The 22,807-nt window shown below is 34.3% G+C and overlaps 1 non-coding gene across 1 annotated transcript; it reads right to left on the minus strand.

The window, feature by feature from the left end:
* Positions 1-15,521: 15,521 nt before the first annotated feature.
* LOC117307754 (U6 spliceosomal RNA) lies at positions 15,522-15,628 on the minus strand. The gene has a single exon (XR_004521633.1). It is a non-coding gene; the product is annotated as a U6 spliceosomal RNA (small nuclear RNA).
* Positions 15,629-22,807: the final 7,179 nt, after the last annotated feature.

The raw sequence follows: 22,807 nt of genomic DNA on the forward strand, positions 1-22,807 counted from the left end.
TTACAAACATATCAACCTTTAAGGCTTCCTTCACTTCACACAAGCTTCACAAAGAAACAGACATGTCAGAGTCCGTAATAAGCTAAATGGCAAATACAATGAACTAACTTTCAAAAAAATCTGGGTTTGGATCTTTACTATTTAACTAACTACCTAAGAAATGTTGGACAAATTACTTAGATTTTGTGTGCTTCCATTCAGTCTCTTTCTTTACAAAATTGTAAAGATGAGTAAAGAAGTCTTTAGGATCCCTTCAAATACTAGCTTATTCCTCTAAAAACTTATTTCCATTAGTAATTCTTGACCCTGAGCCAAGTTACCGCTAAATACCTTGAAGTGTCAATGATATCAATCAAATAACTATTGTCCATAAAACTAATTACCTTTGATTTTAAGACGAATTGCATCTGTCAATCAGAGTTATTTGGGAAGAATAACTACCGTAAAAATCAATAAGGGGAGACAATTGCAAAAAAGTTAGTAATTAGTGATTATCTTGCTCACCTGCAGGCTTCCTCCATGCTTTCCACCACTTAACATTCATTGTTGTGAGCAGGGCACTTTCTTAAGCACTAAGAATCCAACAGTAAACAAAAAAACAAAATAAGGTTCCTCCCCGGAGTCCTTAAATTCTACATCTAAAGAATCATCATTAAGAAGCTTGCCAATGACACATGGACATATATACACTACTAAATGTAAAATAGATAGTGGGAAGCAGCCGCATAGCACAGGGAGATGAGCTCAGTGCTTTGTGACCACCTAGAGGGGTGGGATAGGGAGGGTGGGAGGGAGCCTCAAGAGGGAGGGGATACGGGGTTATATGTATACATATAGCTGATTCACTGTGTGATACAGCAGAAACTAACACACCATTTTAAAGCAATTATACTTCTATAAAAATGTTAAAACATAAATAAAATAAAAGAAAGTTAAATAAGAATCTAAAAAAAAAAGAAGAAGCAGCTTGCCAATGACAAAATGGGAAAGGTGTATATGCATGTGAAGAGGTATGAAGGCTTGGTTCTTATGTGGAGTTTGGGAAGGATAGGGTCAAGAAAAGAGGAAGATTTTTTCTATTAAAACAAAACAAAACAAAAACCTCTCCATGCTAAATCTCAATAACTTGTATTTTTGCCCCATTTGGGGCAAGTACCTGGCCTGAGTGATCTCACCTCTTCAGAAACCTCTAAGCTACTGCTTTTTTTTTTTTTTTTGACTGTATTCTGAAATACGGACAAATAAATTTTGGTTTCCTATCTTATTTCTTCCTCAGAAGCTTTCTGAATAGTTCTCAGATTTCATTCTGAGAGAGAAAATGACAAAGGCCCTCCAATGTGCTAATAATTCTTGGTTCCTAATCTACCCCTCCCCCATCTTGCTATCTTTGACTAAGCAAAGGTTCATAAATTATTCTATTCATGTTGAGATCCTGACTACAGATGTATGCTCCCAATCAGTGTTGGTATGCTATCAATTCCATCGGAAATTGAACTGTTTCCAGACTAGAGTTGATAAAGATGAGATGAGAAATCAATGATTTAAAAGCACATGAAATTGCAAGACGATGAAATGGAAGTAGAAACAGATCCAGATTCTACTATCAAGTTGACTACTAGTACTACTGGCTGGTTATATCATGTTACATTTTGGACTTTAGTATGTTCAGTCATGGAATGACACAGCTGGATTAGAATATCTCTAGTGTCTAAATAGATCTTGCTGGTGTGGTTTAAGCAGTTTTACTGAGAGCAGAAAGTCCCTGAACTTTTCCAGGACCACAATTCTATAATTCTCACTTCTCCCGGGATGTTTTTATTCTAGGGCAAGAAGCCTAAGATGTGACATAAGTATTTTTTTAAGGACAGAAAGTGCTTATAAAGTACATTTAGGATTTTTTTTCTACAAGTCTCTGAACAAGGAAAACATGGCCTAAAATTTAGGTACAGGAATGTCTTGATTCTCAGAGAAAAGAAAGTGAATGTTCAGAGAGCTAGCTAAGATAATTGATAATCAACACTCTTGGATAGTTATTATTAATCTAATTTGAATGTAGGGAGGTTATGGTGGCTTTAAAAGTATATCTACATACTATTTGATATTCTTACCTTCAAGAACAGAATATGACAGAATTTATGGTTTGTACCCTCTGAAAATAGGTAGTAGAATGACCAAGTCTTCTCTCTCTTTCTGTCTCTGATCACTTGTTCAGAGGGAAACCAGGTACTATGTTGAAAGCTGCTCTATGGAGAGGCCTAAGTAATGAGGCACAGAGAATGCCTCTAGTCAGCAGCCAGTGAGGAACTAAGGCCCTCAGTACAACACCCTGCAAAGAACAGAAGCCTACCAAAAGTCACTTGATTGAGATTGGAAGTGTATTGTTCTTCAGTCAAGCCTTCTGATGAGAATACAGCAGTAGCTGTAGTCTAGTCTAGCCTAGCATGGCAACTAATGAGAGACCTTGAGTACAAATCACCTCTGTAAGTAATCTTGGATTCCTGACACACAGAAAATGGGAAATAAATTTTTTTGTTACTCTGAGGTGCTGAGTTTGAAAGAAATTTGTTATACAGTAATAGGTAATTAATACAGAGATGCACCATAGCTCCTCTCAAAGATGCTTTCCCTTTCTTTGGAATCTCATTTGTTAAAAAGTAAAATATATACCTTTAAGACTGATCTCCAAAGTTCACTTCAACTTATTTTTCCAAGCTTGTCACCATACACTTCTATATATACCCTGAGCTGACATCTAAATAAAACTAGACTTTTTGCTGGAATTATGCTTTCAGGATGCCAAGTCTTTGTATGTGGATTTCCTAGGATGAAAAAAAAGTTCTTATCACCAAACTATCCAGAGTTCAAAGCACATCACATTTGCAGTATAACCTAGAGTTTAAATACATTGACTCTGAGTCAAATGGAACCAAGTTTGAGCTCTAGTTCTGCTCATTGAAAACTGTATGATCTTGGACAAGTAACATTCTTACATCTAAATGTGAATAATATTTACCTACCTCAAAGAATTGATGTACAGATTAATAAGGTAGCACTTGTAAAACACTTAGTGCTTGCCATGTGAGCATTTAATAACTGTTCCTTATCATTGTTATTGTCATTCTATTCTTTATTTTCCATGGAGATCTTCTTATGTTCACCTAATTCAGATAAAATCTCTTCCTTTTGAAATCTGATTGTACTTTTTGTTCTTCTCCAAGAGACTTGTATTTTTTTAGTTATAATTATTTCTACCTCCTAATAATTGCCTGTAAGGAGAGTATCTTATTTCTCTACTCTTTGAAGTGCCTTATACATATAAGTGACTGCAATAAGTAACTCTATGTGTGTTTGCTGAATTAAGTTGGACCTTGAATTTTTAAATAATTTTTTTAAATGACATTGGCTCCTAAATTTTTTCAAATCTCTCTTGAAACAGACCACTCCAGGTGGGTGGGTATTTCCCATATTCTCAATATCTCTATTAAAATATCTCTCTGTAACTACCAAAAGAAATGAATACCTGGGTTGAGCTTAGACTCTTGTACCACCTAGCTAATGACAGGTCAAGTCACTCAACTTCTGGAATTTAGTTTATTCAACTTTTAATTTAAATGAATATGTTTAAATTTTCTTTCAGTTCTGACTTCTGAAAGTCATACTTTCCTTATATATACTCCATCTTTTTCTGAGGCTTAATCTGCAGGTGGATAAAGAGATTAGATTTTTGGTACTCCAGTCTTTTTGTCCCTTTCTGTTCTGTATTATAAAAAATTATTTCTTTATTGGTGAAATAAACTTAACTTTTTTAAATGCTCCATTTGGTCTTCTTCCCTTGATTTCACAACATGAGCAGTCTGACATGTGAATTTAATGACACAGATAAAATCCCAGTGTATTCACACAAAAACTGCTTGTATGTGTGTTCTATTTCCTGAGAAGACTGAAAGCTTATGTGCTGGTACAAGAAACAAAGGGAACAATGACTATTTGAAAGGTAGTAAAAGTTTATTTTATGTCCTAATCTCATGTATGCCACTAGCTGTGACTACCCTAAAATCTTTATTTATATATATATATATATATATATATATATATATATATATATAATTTTTTTTCAGATAATAAAAGGCAAAGAAAAAATGTTTTTGTTCCTAGCAAATTGTGTTGTTTATTAGCCACATAGGTATATTGATAGAATATATTAAAATCATAATTTTTTTGAGAGCTGAGAGAGAGCTTCGGGATTATTTTATATAGTGATTCCTAATCTAGGGTTCCTGTAGAGCTATTTTCAAAGCTTAATATGAATTATATATTGACTTATAATATAAATATACAAAGAAATTTGCAGAAAATTCAGAGAAGAAGAGTAGGAATAATAACGTGTTTGGGCTGGCATTTTATCTTTGTCCTGTCCTTTTATAAATAGGGAAATTAAACTAAAATGTTTTAATTATTTTGTCAGGGTGAATCAGAATGTTGTTGTCAGGACTCATAAGCCACTTGCTGACTCCCATTCAGAATTTTTTCCACCCAACCTTTCGACAAAAAACCGTCCTGAATCTGAACAATTCTTTGTGGTCCCGCTAGTCAGAGACTTATGCCCCCAACTGTGGGTTCAGGAGTACCAGGTAAAAGCCTTTATTAAATACTTTGGTTGCATACTTCACCCAAATCTAATAACAGTCCATGAAGTTTCAGGAAGTAAGGCATATAATTTAAGTAACTTCACTGAGATCATTTAGCTTCTGAGTGTCTAGTCCAGGAATACTGCTCATGCCTTCTGATTTTAAAGCTGATGTATTCTGTTCAAAGTGCAAACAACTTGGGTATGCAAAAATCATTTTTTCTTTATATAAACAGGGTAAAAATTGTCAAAATTATAAAATGGATAGAAAAATATTGATAGATAAATTTGAATATATACATATAAATTAAAATATTTGTTTAGCTGTGTATGAGTTTTTAAAATTATCCTGCTTTAACCAACTTTTTTACATAACTTACCAACTATCACAGGAGATGTGATGCACTCTATTATAAATAAAAAGAACTGTTGAAAGCTTGTCCATTTATCTTAGAACGAACTTAAAGAGTTGTAGTCAAAATGTTGTTCTGTTACACTATGTTGTGCCATAGTATTAACATGCTCATTCTCTTAGAATTTTTCCTTCTCTGTTACTTAAATTACCACCAAATCATAAAAACAAAGATTCTAGTTAATCTCTAGAGAAGAGTAGACATTTTTGTGTCTAGCAGCCTATAGACCAAATTTAGGGTGTTGATGAACTCCATGAAATTGTAAATGTATAAGTCTCTGTAACTGTAGGTAAAGCTGTAGATGTAGTTGTATGGGTACATATGTAAGTGTACATATTAAGTGTGAGTTCATACACATGGACAAGTAGGAAATTTTTTGTGTACATTTTTCTTGAGACTCCATAGTTTCACCAGGCTCAAAAATAATACAGAACACAAAAAAGATTTAAGAAAAACTCTTGCTTTGTAAAAAGTTTAACATCTTCATTCCACAATGACTACATAAAAACACAGGCAGATCCTGACTTACTTACTTCTTAGGATTTCTAATTATTCTCCCTGATCATTTTGTACATCTAACATATACTGAGGTATATGTAGGTACATATTTATTAGATCCAGAGCTTTGTGTAAAAAATGAATATTTTTCTTGCAAGTCTGCACTTCTCTTTTTTACTTCCTGTCCTGCTCTTGATCTCTCTAAACACTTTATTACCATTTCTCACTTTGCTTCCCCTGCCCACCAAACCTGATTATTAGGAATTATTATTCATAAGAATTAGAATCTCCAAACCAGCCTTTTCAAAATCTCTATCCTGATTGCACCTTTCTTTTATAGTAATAATCTCTTCTCTGCATTCCTGTCCATTTCTTCTTCACCTGAAGTTGGCATCTTATTTCAACATTCACATAATATTCCTAACAATTTACATGAATTTAAGGAACACAATGCCAAATTCTCCCTAGTGAAAGATGTTTATTAATTTTTAACCCCATTTGATCCTCACAATAGAGCGGTTGGTAGGGTTTACTATTCCTATTTCTAAAATGGAGAAATTAAAACCCAGAAGAATATAAAATGTTTTCATAATCACAAATTCAGTTACCAATATACCTGAGACTATGTCTTGCATCTCTTAACTAGTAATCTAAGGCTAACTGCAGACTTTTTCTTTTTTCATGTGCTTATTGACCATTCATAAATCTTCTTTATTTTTTTTAATTATTGAATTTTATTTATTTTTTTTATACAGCAGATTCTTATTAGTCATCAATTTTATACACATTAGTGTATACATGTCAATCCCAACTGCCCAACTTATCACACCCCCACCCCGACCTCCCCATGGCTTTCCCCCCTTGGTGCCCATATATTTGTTCTGTACATCTGTGTCTCAATTTCTGCCCTGCAAACCAGTTCATCTGTACCATTTTTCTACGTTCCACATATATGTGTTTATATGTGATATTTCTTTTTCTCATTCTGACTTACTTCACTCTGTATGACAGTCTCTAGATCCATCCACGTCTCAACAAATGACCCAATTTCGTTCCTTTTTATGGCTGAGTAATATTCCATTGTATATATGTACCATATCTTCTTTATCCATTCATCTGTCAATGGGCATTTAGGTTGCTTCCATGACCTGGCTATTGTAAATAGTGCTGCAATGAACATTGGGGTGCATGTGTCTTTTTGAATGATGGTTTTCTCTGGGTATATGCCTAGTAGTGGGATTGCTGGATCATATGATAATTCTATTTTTAGTTTTTTAAGGAACCTCCACACTGTTCTCCATAGTGGCTGTATCAATTTACATTCCCACCAATAGTGCAAGAAGGTTCGCTTTCCTCCATACCATCTCCAGCATTTGTTGTTTGTAGATTTTCTGATGATGCCCATTCTAACTGGTGCGAGGTGATACCTCATTGTAGTTTTGATTTGCATTTCTCTAATAATTAGTGTTGCTGAGCAGCTTTTCATGTGCTTCTTGGCCATCTGTATGTTTCCTTGGAAAAAATGTCTATTTAGGTCTTCGGTCCATTTTTGGATTGGATTTTTTGTTTTCTTAATATTGAGCTGTATGAGCTGTTTGTATATTTTGGAGATTAATCCTTTGTCCATTGATTCGTTTGTGACAGTATCACACACTTTTGATGACTGTAGCTTTGTAGTACAGTCTGAAGTTACGGAGCATGATACCTACAAATCTGTTCTTCTATATCATTCTGTGAAAAATGCCATTGGTATTTTGATGGGGATTGCATTGAATCTGTAGATTGCTTTCAGTATTATGGTCATTTTAACAATGATAATTCTTCAAATCATGAACACAGTATATCTTTCTGTCTGTTTGTTTCATCTTCAATTTATTTCATCAGTGTCTTATAGTTTTCTGAATACAGGTCTTTTACCTCCTTAGGTAGGTTTACTCCTAGGTATTTTATCCTTTTTGATGTCATTGCAACTGGATTGTTTCTTTAATTTTTCCTTCTGATAGTTTAGTGTTAGTGTATAGAAACAGATTTCTGCATGTTATTTTTGTGTCATGTAACTTTACTGAATTCATTGATGATTTCTAGCAGTTTTTGTCGCATCTTTAGGATTTTCTATATATAGTATCATGTTGTGTGAAAACAATGACAGTTTTACTTCTTTTTTTCCAATTTGGATCCCTTTTCCTTCTTTGATTGCTGTGGCTAGGACTGCTAATAGTACTTTGAATAAAAGTAGAAAGTGTGGGAATCCTTGTTTTGTTCCTGATCTAAGAGGAAATGCTTTCAAGTTTTCATTTTGGAGTATGATGTTAGCTGTGGGTTTGTCACATACAGCCTTTATTATGGTGAGGTATGTTCCCTCTATACCAACTTTCTGGAGAGTTTTTATCATGAATGGATGTTGAATTTTATCAAAAGATTTTCCTGCATCTATTGAGGTTATCATGTGTTTTTATTCTTAAATCTGGTAATGTGATGTATCACACTGATTGATTTGTGGATATTGAAAAATCCTTGCATTCCTGGAGTAAATCCCACTTGATCATAGTGTATGATCTTTTTTTTTTTTTAAGTATATTTGATTTACAATGTTGTATTAGTTTCTGGTGTACAGCAAAGTGATTCAGATTCTTTTACATTATATTTTGCTACAAAATATTGAATATAGTTTCCTGCACTATGCAGTAGGATTTTGTTGTTTATCTCTCTTGTATATAGTAGTTTGTATCTGCTAATGCCAAACTTCTAATTTATCCCTCCTGCCCTCGCTTCCAGTTTGGTTACCATAAGTTTGTTTTCTATGTCTTTGAGTCTGATCCTTTTAATTTTTGTTGAATTTGGCTTGCCTATATTTTGTTGAGGATTTTTGCATCTATGTTCATCAGTGATATTGACCTGTAATTTTTTTTTTTTATGTGATGTCTTTGTCTGGTTTTGGTATCAGGGTGATGCTAGTCTCAGAATAAATTTGGAAGCATTCCTTTTTCTATAATTTTTGGGGATAGTTTGAAGAAAGATAGGTGTTAACACTTCTCTAAATGTCTGGCAGAATTCAGGCATCTGGTCCTGTACTTTGGTTTGTTGGAAGTTTTACAATTACTGATTCAGTTTCGTTACTGGTAATTGGTTTGTTCATGCTTTCTATTTCTTTCTGGTTCAGTTTTGGGAGATTGTACGTTTCTTAGAATTTGTCATTTTTATTATCATACACTTGTTTGCAATAATCTCTTATGGTCCTTTGCATTTCTCTAGTTTCAGTTGTAAATTCTCCTTTTTTATTTCTGATTTTATTGATTTGGGCCCTCTCTCTCATGCTCTCTTTTCTTGATGAGGTTTGTCTTCCTGGCACAGGACCCCCAGGCTGGGGTGCCCAATATAGGACTCAGTGCCTTCAGTCCATGGGGAGAACCTCTGCCATTGTAATTATTCTCCTGTTTGTGGGTCACCCACCTGAGTTATTTGTCTTGACTATACCATGACTTTAACCCTCCTAGCTGTCCTGGTGTGGTTCCTTCTTTATATCTTTAGTTGTAGAAGATCTTTTCTGGTAGGTTCTTGTCTTTTTCTTCAATAGGTGTTCTGTAAATTGCTGTAATTTTGGTGTTTCCATGAGGGGTTGTAAGCTCAGAGTTTTTCTACTCCATCATCCTACCTCTTCCCTCCAAAATTAACATTTTAAAGACCAAATAATTGTTACCTCATCTAACTGTTTAACTGCATTTAATAGCCTCCCATTTTTCTCAAAATAAAGACATAACTCTCACCTAAATAGATCTGCATGTTTCTTCTTTCCAAGTCACCCTTCATGTGTCATCATTTCACAGACCTCTTTTTTTTCCTCCCAATCATGCTGGTCACCTCTACTCATGATGCATCCACTTGCCAGAGGGCTGATGCCCATGCTGTTATTGCTGATTGAAATACATTAACATCATCCTTATCCTCTTGGCCTAAATAATGTTCCTCCTTCATATTGCAACCCAATCTTCATGTCTTCAGGGAAGCTCCTGAGCTCCGCAACTAGTTCAAATGCTCCTATTATGGACAATATTTACACACCACAATTCTCCATTATAGCATTGATTATGGTCCCAATTTAAACATTATAAATCTAAATATGTTATCACTATCTTTCTTCCTGATTAGACTGTAAGCTCCAAAAGAGCAAGGACAATAGTTATTTTGGTACAATATTATCCCCTTGATTTAATGCAGTATTTGACACAGAGTAAGTTCTCAGAAATTATGTTCTTTGTGTATGAATTGTTTGTTTTTGTGTGTGTGATTACTGAGGAGTTAATAAAAATGCTAATCAGGGTGTGTTGCACACAATAGGAGCTCAAAAATATTAAGTGAAAACAAACCACCCGATTAAAAGATGGGCAGAGGACCTGAATAAGCATTTTCCAGAGAAGACATACAGATATCCAATAGATGAAAAGATTCTCAACATCACTAATCCTCAGGGAAATACAAATCAAAACCACAGTGAGATATCACCTCATACCTGTCAGAATGGCTGTCATCAAAAAGACCACTCATAACAAACATTGGCAAGGATATAGAGAAAAGGGAACTGTAATGCCCTGTTGGTGGGAATGTAATTGATTCAGCTACTATGGAAAAACTATATGGAGGTTCCAAAAAATATTAATAATAGAACTAACATATGATGAATCAATTGTACTCCTGGGTATTTTATCTGAAGAAAATGTTCAATGCTCAATGTTCATAGCAGCATTATTTACAATAGCCAAAATATTAAAACAAGCAACCTAAGTGTCCATCAACAGATGAATGGATAAAGAATATGTGAGATATATATTATGTATTTTATATTATATGTAACTATATAATATATAATATAATTATGTGTACAATTCAACCATTAAGAAGAATGATATTTTGCCATTTGTAATAACTGGATTGACCTGAAGGGTAGAGGGTATTATGCTTAGTGAAATGTCAAACAGAGAAAGACAAATTCTGTATGTTTGCACTTATATGTGAAATCTAAAGAATAAAACAAAACAGAAACAGATTCACAGATACAGAGAAAAGGTTGGTGGTTGCCAGTGGGTAGAGGGTGAGAGAAGGGGCAAAATGGGTGAGGGGGATTAAGAGGTACAAACTAACAGGTATAAAATAGATAAGTTACAAGAATGTAATGTACAGTACAGGGCATATAACAAATGTTTTACAATAACTTTATATGGAATATAATCTATAAAAATATCAAATCACTATGTCATACACTTGAAACTAATATAATATTGTAATTAAGTATATTTCAATAAAAAATTAAGTGAATTAATATATGAATAATTCAATGCTGAATTATCTGTTAGTGAATTGAGTTCTTGTGAATTCATGAGTCATCTGTTATTTCAGCCCAACATTTTTTTTAGCATATCCTCTGAAAGTCACAAATTCTGTGATTCAGACTCAGTATGAACAGAAAACTCTTGAGTTATAGTTGTTTTAAGCTTCCCAAACATCATCAGGATAGTGGCATGCTGGTAGTACTTTTATTTTTCTTCACCTTTTCAACACATAAATTCAGATTCTAATTGCTGCAAGTCCAGCACTTCTCACCAGCAATAAATTTAAAACCTTTGGCCGACTTCCCTTAATTGATGTCTCACTCCCTTGTCTAATTAACTTCCCTGGAGGGAGTCACTTCCAATAGCAATGTTTTCAGGGTCCTATTTCCCTAACCTATAAAGGGAGGTAAACCATCCTCATAATTTATGTATTTTAAAGAGATACTATGGATCTATTCCAGAAACCATATTTTTATTTTATTTATTAGCTGGTTTTAATTAAACCTCTAGAGAAAGCTGAATGAAACCCTGATTGCAACAGAGTCAGAAGATTAAATTATTTTGTTATCTTTGTCACATGTGAGGTATATCAGAAAACAAAATTTTTCTTCTTTTGAGGTAATTTTTAATAAAACTGGGAGATATAGTAAAAACTACATATCTATTTTTTTCAGATTCTTTTCCCTTATATGTTATTATAAGATATTAAGTATACTTCCCAGTAGGACCTTGTTGTTTATCTATTTTATATACAGTAGTTTGTATCTGTTAATCCCCCACTTCTAATTTATCCCTACCTCCCTTCTCCTTTGGTAACCATACATTTATTTTCTATGTCTTTGTGTCTATTTCTGCCTTATATAAGTTTATTTGTGTCATATTTTAGATTCCACATATAAGTGATATTTGTCTCTCTCTGACTTACTTCAAATGGTATGATAATCTCTATGTCCATCCATGTTGCTGCAAATGGCATTATTTCATTCTTTTTTTATAGCTGAGTAGTATTATAGTATGTATATATATCATATATTCTTTATCCATTCATCTGTTGATGGACAATTAGGTTACTTCTATGTCTTAGCTATTGGAAGTAGTGCTGCTATGAACACTGGGGTGCATGCATCATTTCAAATTATGGTTTGCTCTACATATAGGCCTGGGAGTGGGATTGCAGGATGATATGTTAACTCTAATTTTTGGTTTTTTAAGGAACGTCCATACTTCTTTCCATAGTGGCTGCACCAATTAACATTCACATCAACAGAGTAGAAGGATTCCCTTTTCTCCAAACCCTCTCAAGTATTTATTATTTATAGACTTTTTGATGATGGCCATTCTGACCAGTGTAAGGTGATATCTCATTGTAGTTTTGCTTTGCATTTCTTTAATAATTAGTGATGTTGAGCATCTTTTCATGTGCGTGTTGGCCATCTGTATGTCTTCTTTGAAGAAATGTGATCGTCTACCTATTTTTTGATTGGGTGTTTGCTTTGTTGATATTGAGCTGTTTATGTATTGTGGAAATTAATCCCTTGTGGATGACATTGTATGCAAATATTTTCTTCCATTATGTAGATTGTCTTTTTGTTTTGTTTATAGTTAAGCTTTTAAGTTTCATTAGGTCCCATTTGTTTATTTTTGTTTTTATTTCCATTATTCTAAGATATGGATCCAAAAAAATATTGGTGAGATTTATGTCAAAGAGTGTTCTGCCTCTGTTTTCATCCAGGAGTTTTATAGTATCCAGTCTTACATTTAGGTTTTTAATACATTTAGGGTTTATTTTTTTATATGATGTTAGAGAATGTTCTAATTTCATTTTTTTTACATGTATTTGTACAGTCTTCCCTGTACTATTTATTGTAGAGACAGTCTTTATCTCCATAGTATACTCTGACCTCCTTTGTCATAGATTAATTGACCATATTGACCATAGGTGAGTTGGTTTATTTCAGGGTTTTCTATTCTGTTCCAATCATTTATATGTCTCTGTTTATTCCAGTACCATACAGTTTTGATGACTGTAGCTTTGTGATATACTCTGAAGTCAGGGAGCCTGATTCCTCCAGATGCATTCTTTTCTCTCAAGATTGCTTTGGCTATTCAAAGTCTTTTGTAGTTCCATACAAATTTTTAAATCTTTCCTTTTAGTTCTGTTTAAAATGTCATTGGTAATTTGATAGGAATTGCATTGAATCTGTAGATTGCATTGGGTAGTGTAGTTATTTTAAAAATATTGATCCTTCCAATCCAAGAACACTGTGTATCTTTCCATCTGTTTGTGTCATCTTCAATTTCTTTCAACAATGTCTTATAGTTTTTGGAGTACAGGTCTCTGGTCTCCTTAGGTAGGTTTATTTCTAGGTATTTTATTTTATTTTTGATGGAAAATGGGACATTTTCCTTAATTTTTCTCTCTTATCTTTAGCTTTTAGTGTATAGAAATGCAACAGATTTCTATATTAATTTTATATCCTGCAACTTTGCCAAATTCATTGATGATCTCTAGTAGCTTTCTTGTAGCATTGTTAAGATTTTCTATGTATGTTGCCATGTCATCTGCCAACAGTGACAGTTTTACTTCTTTTCCAACTTAGATTCCTTTTATTTCTTTTCTTTCTCTGATTGCTGTGGCTAGGACTTCCAATACTGTGTTGAATAAAAGTGGCCAGACTGGGCATCCTTGTCTTCTTCCTGATCTTACAGGTGATGTTTTCAGCTTTTACCACTGAGTATGATGTTAGCTGTGGGTTTGTCATATATAGCCTTTATTATGTTGAGGTATGTTCCCTCTATGCCTACTTTCTGGACAGTTTCTATCATAAATAGGTGTTGAATTTTGTCAAAACACTTTTGTGTATCTATTGAAATCATCATATTGTTTTTATTCTTCAATTTGTTAATGTGCTGTATCACACCAATTGATTTGCAGATATTGAAAATTTCTTGCATCTGTGGCATAAATTCCACTTGATCATGGTGTATGATCCCTTTAATGTGTTTTTGGAGCTGGTTTGCTAGTATTTTGTTGAGGATTTTTGCATCTATATTCATCAGTGATATTAGCCTGTAGTTTTCTTTTTCTGTGACATCTTTGTCTGGTTTGTTATCAGGGTGATGGTGTCCTCATAGAATGAGTTCAGAAGTGCTCCTTTCTCTGAAATATTTTAGAATAGTTTTAGATGGATAAATGTTAACTCTTCTCTAAATATTTGGTAGAATTCACTTGTGAAGTCATCTGTCTTGGACTTTGGTTTTTGGGAGTTTTATATTACTGTTTTTGATTCAATTCAGTACTGATAATTGGTGTGCTCATATTTTCTATTTCTTCCTGGTTCAGTTTGGGAGATTGTACCTTTCTAAGAATTTGTTCATTTACTCTAGGTTGTCCATTCTATTGGTGTATAATTGCTAATAATAGTCTCTTACAATTTTTTTTATTTCTGTGGTGTCAGTTGTAACTTCTTTTACAGTTTTGATTTTATTGATTTGGACCCTCTCTTGGTGAATCTGGCTAAAGGTTTATCAATTTTTTGTGTTACTGTCAATTTCTCCTTTTATGTTTGTTAATATTTGTCTTATACACTGAAGTGTTTCTGTGTTGAGTGCATGTATATTTACAATTATTATATCTTCTTCTTGAATTGATCCCTTGATGATTATGAAGTGTCATTCTTTGTCTCATAAAAGTCTTTATTTAAAAGTTTATTTTATTTGATATAAATACTGCTACTCCATCTTTCTTTTTATCTCCATTTGCATAGAATACCATTTTTCCATCCCCTCACTTTCAGTCTGTATTTGTCTTTAGATCTGAAGTGTGTCTCTTGTAGACAGCATATATACTGGTGTTGTTTATGTACCCATTCAGGAAGTCTTTGTCTTTTAGTTGGAGCATTTAATTTGTTTACATTTAAAGTAATTATCTATACGTGTATTCTTATTTACACTTTGTTAATTGTTTTGGATTTGTTTTTGTCAGTCTTTTTTCTGTTTCTCCTTTTTTTTCTCTTCTCTTGTGGTTTGATGACTATCTTTATGTCTTTATATCTATTATAGATTTTTGTTTTTCAGTTACTGTGAGGCTTTGGTATAGCAATCTATATATATATATATATATATATATATATATATATATATATATATATATATATATATATATATATATACACACACACATGAATGCTTTAGTTTTCTGATCTCTTAATTTCAAAAGCATTTTAAATCTCCTGCACTTGTCCTCCCCTCCTGTCATGATTCCTGGTTTTGATATCATATTTTACATGTAATTATTTTGCATACCCCTTAAGTGCTTATTGTGTATACAGATAATTTTACTACTTTTGTCTTTTAACTTCCCTACTAGTTTGTGTGTGGATGATTTCTTACCTTTACTATAGGTTTGCCTTTACCATTGAGATTTTCCATTTTGTAATTTCCTTATTTCTAGATGTGGCCTTTTCTTTTCTACCTAAATAAGTTCCTTTAGCATTTGTTGTAAGGCTGGTTTGGTGGTGCTGAATTCTTTCAGCTTTTGCTTGTCTACAAAGCTTTCAATTTCTCCATGCAATATGGATGAGAGTCTTGCTGGATATTCTTGGTTGTAGGTTTTTCCCTTTCATGACTTTAAATACATTGTGCACTCCCTTCTGGCCTAAAAATGTGGAATGCTTCACAAATTCACATGTCATTCTTGTGCAAGGCCCATGCTTATCTTCTCTGTATTGTTCCAATTTTACTATATGTGCTGTTGAAGTGAGCACTGATGTGATTTATTTTTTATAATATTTAATTTTTCACACCAATAGTTTGAAGAGTGACAGTTATACTGATATATTTATGTGTGTGTACATGTGTGTGTGTGTTAGAGACAGAGCTGGACTGAAGCAAAAATGTGAATGAAGTAGATAATAGTCTGTTGGTGTGAGTTTTGTGTTGCATTCTTACCTCTTACCCTGCTTTTGTGACCAGCATCCCTTTACTCCCCTTAATAATCCTTTTACCTTGGGGACTCTGATTCCTTTGTTAAATCCTGTATGTCCAGAGTTCCCAGTAGGCTACTTAGACCTGAAAATGATGAATGGTCTAGGTACTCTTTTTTTTTACTGATAAAAATTCACATATTCTTTGTCCTTTCCACCACAGTCCCTTCTGCTCTGCTTTTACAACTGGCAACAAGATTATATGACAAATATATTTATGCTCTTGACATTTTAATAGAAGACTAAATTTTGTACTTTCTAACATTTGTATTTAATAGTATATGGATGGCTTGAAAGAACAACTTCACTTTTGCCATCTAAACCCAAATAGTAACTCTAATTGGGAAACCTTAGGCCAAGTGGAAGTGTTCAAATGTAATCTTACAGTAGACGATTTAGGCCAGGTAGATGTTAGAACTTTCTCTAGTAACATGTAAACAACCAAACTAGAAGAACTACAACTTTAATTTTTATAAATATAGTTCAAGAGGCTTAGTCTTAGTTGGTGCATGTGTAACAGGGATCATTTTGTTTTAAAATATGTTTAGGTATATTCTCCTATCTTGAAATTTTTCTTGATCCATGGCTTTTTACCCTTTCTTAAAAAATATGTACCAACTTTATTGAGATGGGGTTTTCATATTTTTTACAATATTATATAAAGTTACAGGTGTACAACATAATGATTTACAATTTTTAAAGTTTATACTCCATTTATAGTTATTATAAAATATTGGTCATACTACCTGTGATATATAATATATCCATATAGCTTATTTGTTTCATGCATAGTAGTTGTACCTGTTAATCCCCCACTATCAACTAGCCCCTCCCCCTTCCCTCTCCCTACTGGTAACCACTAGTTTGTACTCTGTACCTGTCAGTCTGTTTCTTTTTGTTACATTCACTAGTTTGTTTTTTTTAGATTCCACATATAAGTGATGTTGTACAGTATTTGTCTTTCTCTGACTTATTTCAGTTAGCATAATACCCTCCAAATCTATCCATATTGTAACAAATGGCAAAATTTCATTCTTTTTTATGGCTAAATAGTAATGCATTGTATATGTATACCATATCTTCATTATCCATTCATCTGTTAACAGACACTTAGGTTGCTCCCATATCTTGGCAATTCTAAACAATGTTGCTATGAACATTAGGGTGCATGTATCTTTTCAAATTTATGTTCTTGTTTTTATTTTGAATGTACACCAGGATGGAATTGCTGAGTCATATGGTATCTGTATTCCTATTTTTTGAGAAACTATCATAATGTTTTCCACAGTAGCTCCACCAATTTATAATCCCACCAACATTGTATGTGTTCCCTTTTCTCTACATTCTAGCCAACATTTATTATTTGTGGTCTTTTTGATGATAAACGTTCTGACAGGTGTGAGATGATACATCATTGTGGTTTTAATTTGCATTTCTCTGATGAATGATGATTAATAATGAATATCTTTGCATGTGTGTTTGGCCATCTGCATGTCTTATTTGGAAAAATGTCTATTCAATGTGTACCACTCACTGAACAGAAGCCCCCTAAAATAAGAAACTCATTTCTCATCTTTGACAATCAAATTCTGTTTTCTTATTTACTTTAGGTGCCAGCCTGTTGTTGAAGGGTTACTTAGAGAAAGAATAAGTAAGTAGCCTACTCCCCTTCCACCAGATGGCTTGTGGAAGAGAGACAGTAACAATGCATATGGGTCATAGAGTAGCATCCTCTTCCTAATCCTCCACTCTATGCCTTCCAAGCCAACTAATGGGAGGTTGCTTACAAACAATCACAAGGAAGTTTGAAAACACTGGGGCTAGTGACCGAATTTCCCACAGTTATGAACACACTTACTGTTTACATTATGTCTCCATTCTGATTGGTCTTTGTTTATATTTCACTTTTAAGGAATGCTAGGAGTAAACTGGACTCCCTGGGGCAGCCCCACATGAGCTAGACAGAGGTGGTGGCAGAGAGCTGTAACAGCTTTATTGAGACAATGCTCAGGAGTCCCCATGGCCTACGTGTGACATGCAAATAATACCAAAGATAGTCAAAAGTACTGGCAGAAATGGACTGGAAGTGATCTGGTGTAACAATAAAGAGACTGTGTTGAGAAGGACCTTGAGACCCAAAGACAAAGGGACCAGTTCATGTATTCCAGTAGAAAGTGCCTATTTATCATGGGCCCACTTGCCTGTCTTTGACATACCTCTGAGTAAACCAGTCTAATAAACAGAATCAAATGGTTACCAAGGGCTGGGGGGAGGGAGAAATGGGGAATTACTAATCAAAGTGCACAAACTTTCAAGCAAGAAGCTCTAGAGATCTGATGTACAGCATTGTACTTATAGTTAGCAATAATATATTGTACACTTAAAAATTTGTCAATAGGGTAGATCTCATGTTAAGTGTTCTAATGACAATTGAATAAATTAAAAAAAAAAAAAGAATCAGGCCGGACCCTTGGTTAAAAATATCAAAAACGATACAGAGGATACTGTAGGACTTAGAAGATGAGAGGAGGAAATTCTACTGTCATGAGGTCGCATAAGCCACACCTTTCCCCCACACTCAGGTGCAATTTTGGAAAGGACAGTGAACAGAGCAGAACTTTGAATGAAAACAACTGGCCTAAGTGTCCCATGCAGAAGTTGTGTTATTTAAATATGTTCCTTAAATTATTGCCTTAGCTTAGCACTGAATTACTGGATTAAACCAAAATTCAGTTCCTCCTCACCCCAGCTACCCATCAGTCAAGGACGCATGAGAAAGAATAGACAAGTGGTAGAGAAATAAAACAGCTGTGAATAATGCTTGGCTCTAGCTGTCCATGTTTTTTTCTTATTGGCATTTTCTACACAAGTTCCAAGGCTCATTATAAACTGTCATTTGTGTACAATCTGGCAAATTATTTTATTATGGGGACCCACCAGACCAGTTAATTAAAAATACATAAAATAGATGATATATTTCTAGAGAGCAGAAAATGTATTTGGAATTGCATAGTACCTCTCCAACACACACACATGCATGCACACACACCCAGTGGTATCTAGAAAAGTGCTTGCACATAGCTCGCATTTTGTCACTATTTGGTAAATTGTCTTGGGTGACTACATATTTGTTTACAATGCACATGGATGCTATTGTTTCATAGTTTCTTGACACTCCTTTGGCTATGTAGGTATGTACACATTGTGCTTTTCTTCTTCAAGATTTGAGATTGATTGAGGTATCCTAGGTCTGGTTAGAAGTTTTCAGGGATAGTGATCAGGTATGAGATCTTGGAATTTAGGTCATATCAAAGAGAGTGAGTCAATAGTCTTTGGGCAAAAATAACTAGGTTTTATTCTTCTAGAACATTTACTTCCTTTTAGCAGACTGGCTTAAAAGAATACTTAAAATCTGCCTCTCTCTGCTGGTGATAATTATTTCAAATTCATGCAGTTTCACTGAGTGATCATTTACAGACCTCCTTCCTTCCACAGGATGAAATGGTTGGACTTGGTAACTGTTCCACAATCTAAACCTCTCTAAGAATTTCTAAACCATGTAAATTATTTATCAGGACTCGAAAAGTATAAAGAGAAGGAACAAGAGAGAAATGAGATACAAAACTTTAGAGCCAAAGGCAAGGAAGCTGACAGTAAAATAAAATTTACAAAGACTTTTAGTTGTTTAAAGAAAGGTGTCAGACACTACTTTTATTCATAGATAGGGAAGTCATCAGATTTTCAAAGATGTCAAACACTACTGTTATTCATAGATAGGGCAGTCATCAGGTTTTCAAAGATGTATGTCTGTCATATGGAACTAGGTGCCAAATACTCTGTTTCTTAGATTGCATCTTCTAGCAAACAGAACAATCTAATGGACTGCAGTATGCACAGAGTCTTCCCAAACTTGGAAGAGTTCCAGGGGTCAGGGTAGCTGAGGGAGAAAAATAATGTACTAACCCACTTTATCAGTATAAAAGCAGAGTATTAAACATTTAGAGCAAAGGAAACGAGGAAGTAAAGACCAGCTCTATGGCTATAAGAATCTTGTTATTTTTATATCATCTCCACATTTTTAAAAAAATATTTTGGTTTTTCTCCTTACTTATGAATACCTTAGAATGAAAAGATATAGTGGATTTGATTTTAGAGGTAATATGGGACAGGGAAAACTCGGTAGATTGTGCCCTACTCCGTAGAAGATGAGGGTTGAGAAAAATCCAAAGGGACAGAGTAGAAGCAGTTAACAAGTGAATAAATGCAAGCTGATTGCCTTGATCCCAGAGCTTAGGAATAAGAACAGTGAAGTCCATGTGGGTTTGAGAAAGGCCTTGGCTCCAAGCAATAAAAGGATCCATAAGTACAATATTCTGAAAGGCTAAGATTTTAGTCCAGTGGTTGAAAAATGGCAATCTCTATTCTTTCTTGCTGTAGCTATATTATGATATAAAATGTGTCTTCTTATCTACAAAGTTATAATCCCATTTTTCTTCCACAAGTGAGTCTTCTAAGTAGTGTTAAACAACCTTGATTCATTCCTGCATTCTCAGAGATTATCCAGTGCCAGAAGCATTGTGAATAAAATAATAAGTGCTTGCATGTTTAATGATAACTCTGGCCTTAGTCCTTCCTTTTCTCTAATTTATGATAAAAACTGTCCCCAACCCATGAAGATTAGTTTGATGGATTCCACCTCATGTTTAGCTGTCTGTTCTTTATGTTTTTTATTTTAACTCTGGTCTATTAAACAGTCAGAACTGTTATTTCTGGTAAGGTGCTTTCTGAGTTTGAGTTTGAACACACCACTTAGCACAATGGGATAAATAAGTATATGGACAATTTCATTTACAAAATGATCCATTTTAAAACAAACAAGAAAAAAGCCCTCTAACTGATGGTGTTTCATCATTTCAGTAAGAAGAGATAGAAAATTTTGGCAACAAACGGAGAAAACAGGGTCTCTGGAGTCAAGAAGCCTCTTGCCTTGCAGGTGGTCTTAACTCAGGTTACTCAGTCCTAATAGGGACTCCTTGCTGAGAGGTTTCAGGATGTCCTTTTGGAAGTATGTGAACCATCAGATTCATAGAAGCCTCTCTTACTGCTATAAAAACAGTATCCATTTGCCACAGCCCGGTGACTTCACTGTGATAATTTTGCTGAATCCTGATGGGGCAGAGCACTGTAAATATGGGGATATCTTATTTCAGCCCTCGAATGACCCACAACTAGCTCCTATTATTAATAATTCATCTAAGGTTCATCTCAAGCATTCAAGGAAAAGCAGCATGGCTTTTGCACTTAAGAAAGACCAGGTTGCAGACTCCTGATCTGAATTGTTTCCTGAACTTCTTTATTATTTACTGAGATTCCTGAAATGCAAACAACTGGAGACTTATCAGGCAAAGGCAGATCCCCTGAGCCTTTTATCATTCAGTCTGCAATTCTGAGTATTTTCTCTATAACCAGACAGCATACCAAATGAAGCTAGAGTCTTTAAAGGGAAATGAGGCAATTGGAATGTCAATTTTATTTAGTAATTTATTGTAAAAACTAAACTACATATCTGGCTGATTGACAAAATCCATCCAACTCTTAAGGGCAAAACAAACTATCTCAAGAGGTACAGTTATGCAGATTTTGCTTTTACTTATAGGAAGATATTGAATGTGTGTGTGTGTGTGTGTGTGTGTGTGTGTGTGAGAGAGAGAGAGAGAGAGAGAGAGAGAGAGAGAGTGGGAGAGAGAGAGAGAGATAGGAAGCAAGTGGTGGAGGGAGAGGGAGAATATTAAAGCTCAATACAATATCTAGAATTGCTTGACTGAAAATATTGAGAGTGAGAGTAAGGGAGTTAGAAGCAAGGATATCATGTCATGTTTTCTCTCTTCTTCAATAAGCCTTTTTAAAATATATATATATATATATATTTAATATCTTTATTGGAGTATAACTGCTTTACAATGGTGTGTTAGTTTCTGCTTTATAACAAAGTGAATTAGCTATACATACACATATACCCCCATATCTCCTCCCTCTTGCCTCTCCCTCCCACCCTCCCTATCTCACCCCTCTAGGTGGTGATAAAGCACCCAGCTGATCTCCCTGTGCCATGCAGCTGCTTCTCACTAGCTATGTATTTTACATTTGGTAGTGCATATATGTCCATGCCACTCTTTCACTTCATCCCAGCTTACACTTCCCCCTCCCTGTGTCCTCAAATCCAATCTCTACATCTGTGTCTTTATTCCTGTCCTGCCTCTAGGTTCTTCAGAACTTTTTTTTTTTTCTTAGATTCCATATATATGTGTTAGCATACAGTATTTGTTTTTCTCTTTCTGACTTACTTCACTCTGTATGACAGACTCTAGGTCCATCCACCTCACTACAAATAACTCAGTTTCATTCATTTTTACGGCTGAGTAATATTCCATTGTATATATGTGCCACATCTTCTTTATCCATTCATCTGTTGATGGACACTAGGTTACTTCCATGTCCTGGCTATTGTAGATAGAGCTGCAATGAACATGTGGTACATGATTCTTAGAACACTCCCTAACATCATACACAAAAATAAACTCAAAACAGATTAAAGACCTAAATGTAAGGCCAGACACTATAAAACTCTTAGAGGAAAACATAGACTGAACACTCTATGGCATCAATCACAGCAAGATCCTTTGACCCACCTCTTAGAGAAATGGAAATAAAACAAAAATAAACAAATGGGACCTAATGAAACTTAAAAGTTTTTGCACAGCAAAGGAAACCATAAACAAGACAAAAAGATAACCCTCAGAATGGGAGAAAATATTTGCAAACAAAGCATTAACAAAGGATTAATCTCCAAATCTTACAAGCAGCTCATGCAGCTCAATATCAAAAAAAAAAAAAAAAACCAAACAACCCAATCCAAAACTGGGCAGAAGACCTAAATAGACATTTCTCCAAAAAAGATAC

The sequence above is a fragment of the Tursiops truncatus genome, chromosome 13, assembly GCF_011762595.2.
Source record: "Tursiops truncatus isolate mTurTru1 chromosome 13, mTurTru1.mat.Y, whole genome shotgun sequence".
Classification (NCBI taxonomy): domain Eukaryota; kingdom Metazoa; phylum Chordata; class Mammalia; order Artiodactyla; family Delphinidae; genus Tursiops; species Tursiops truncatus.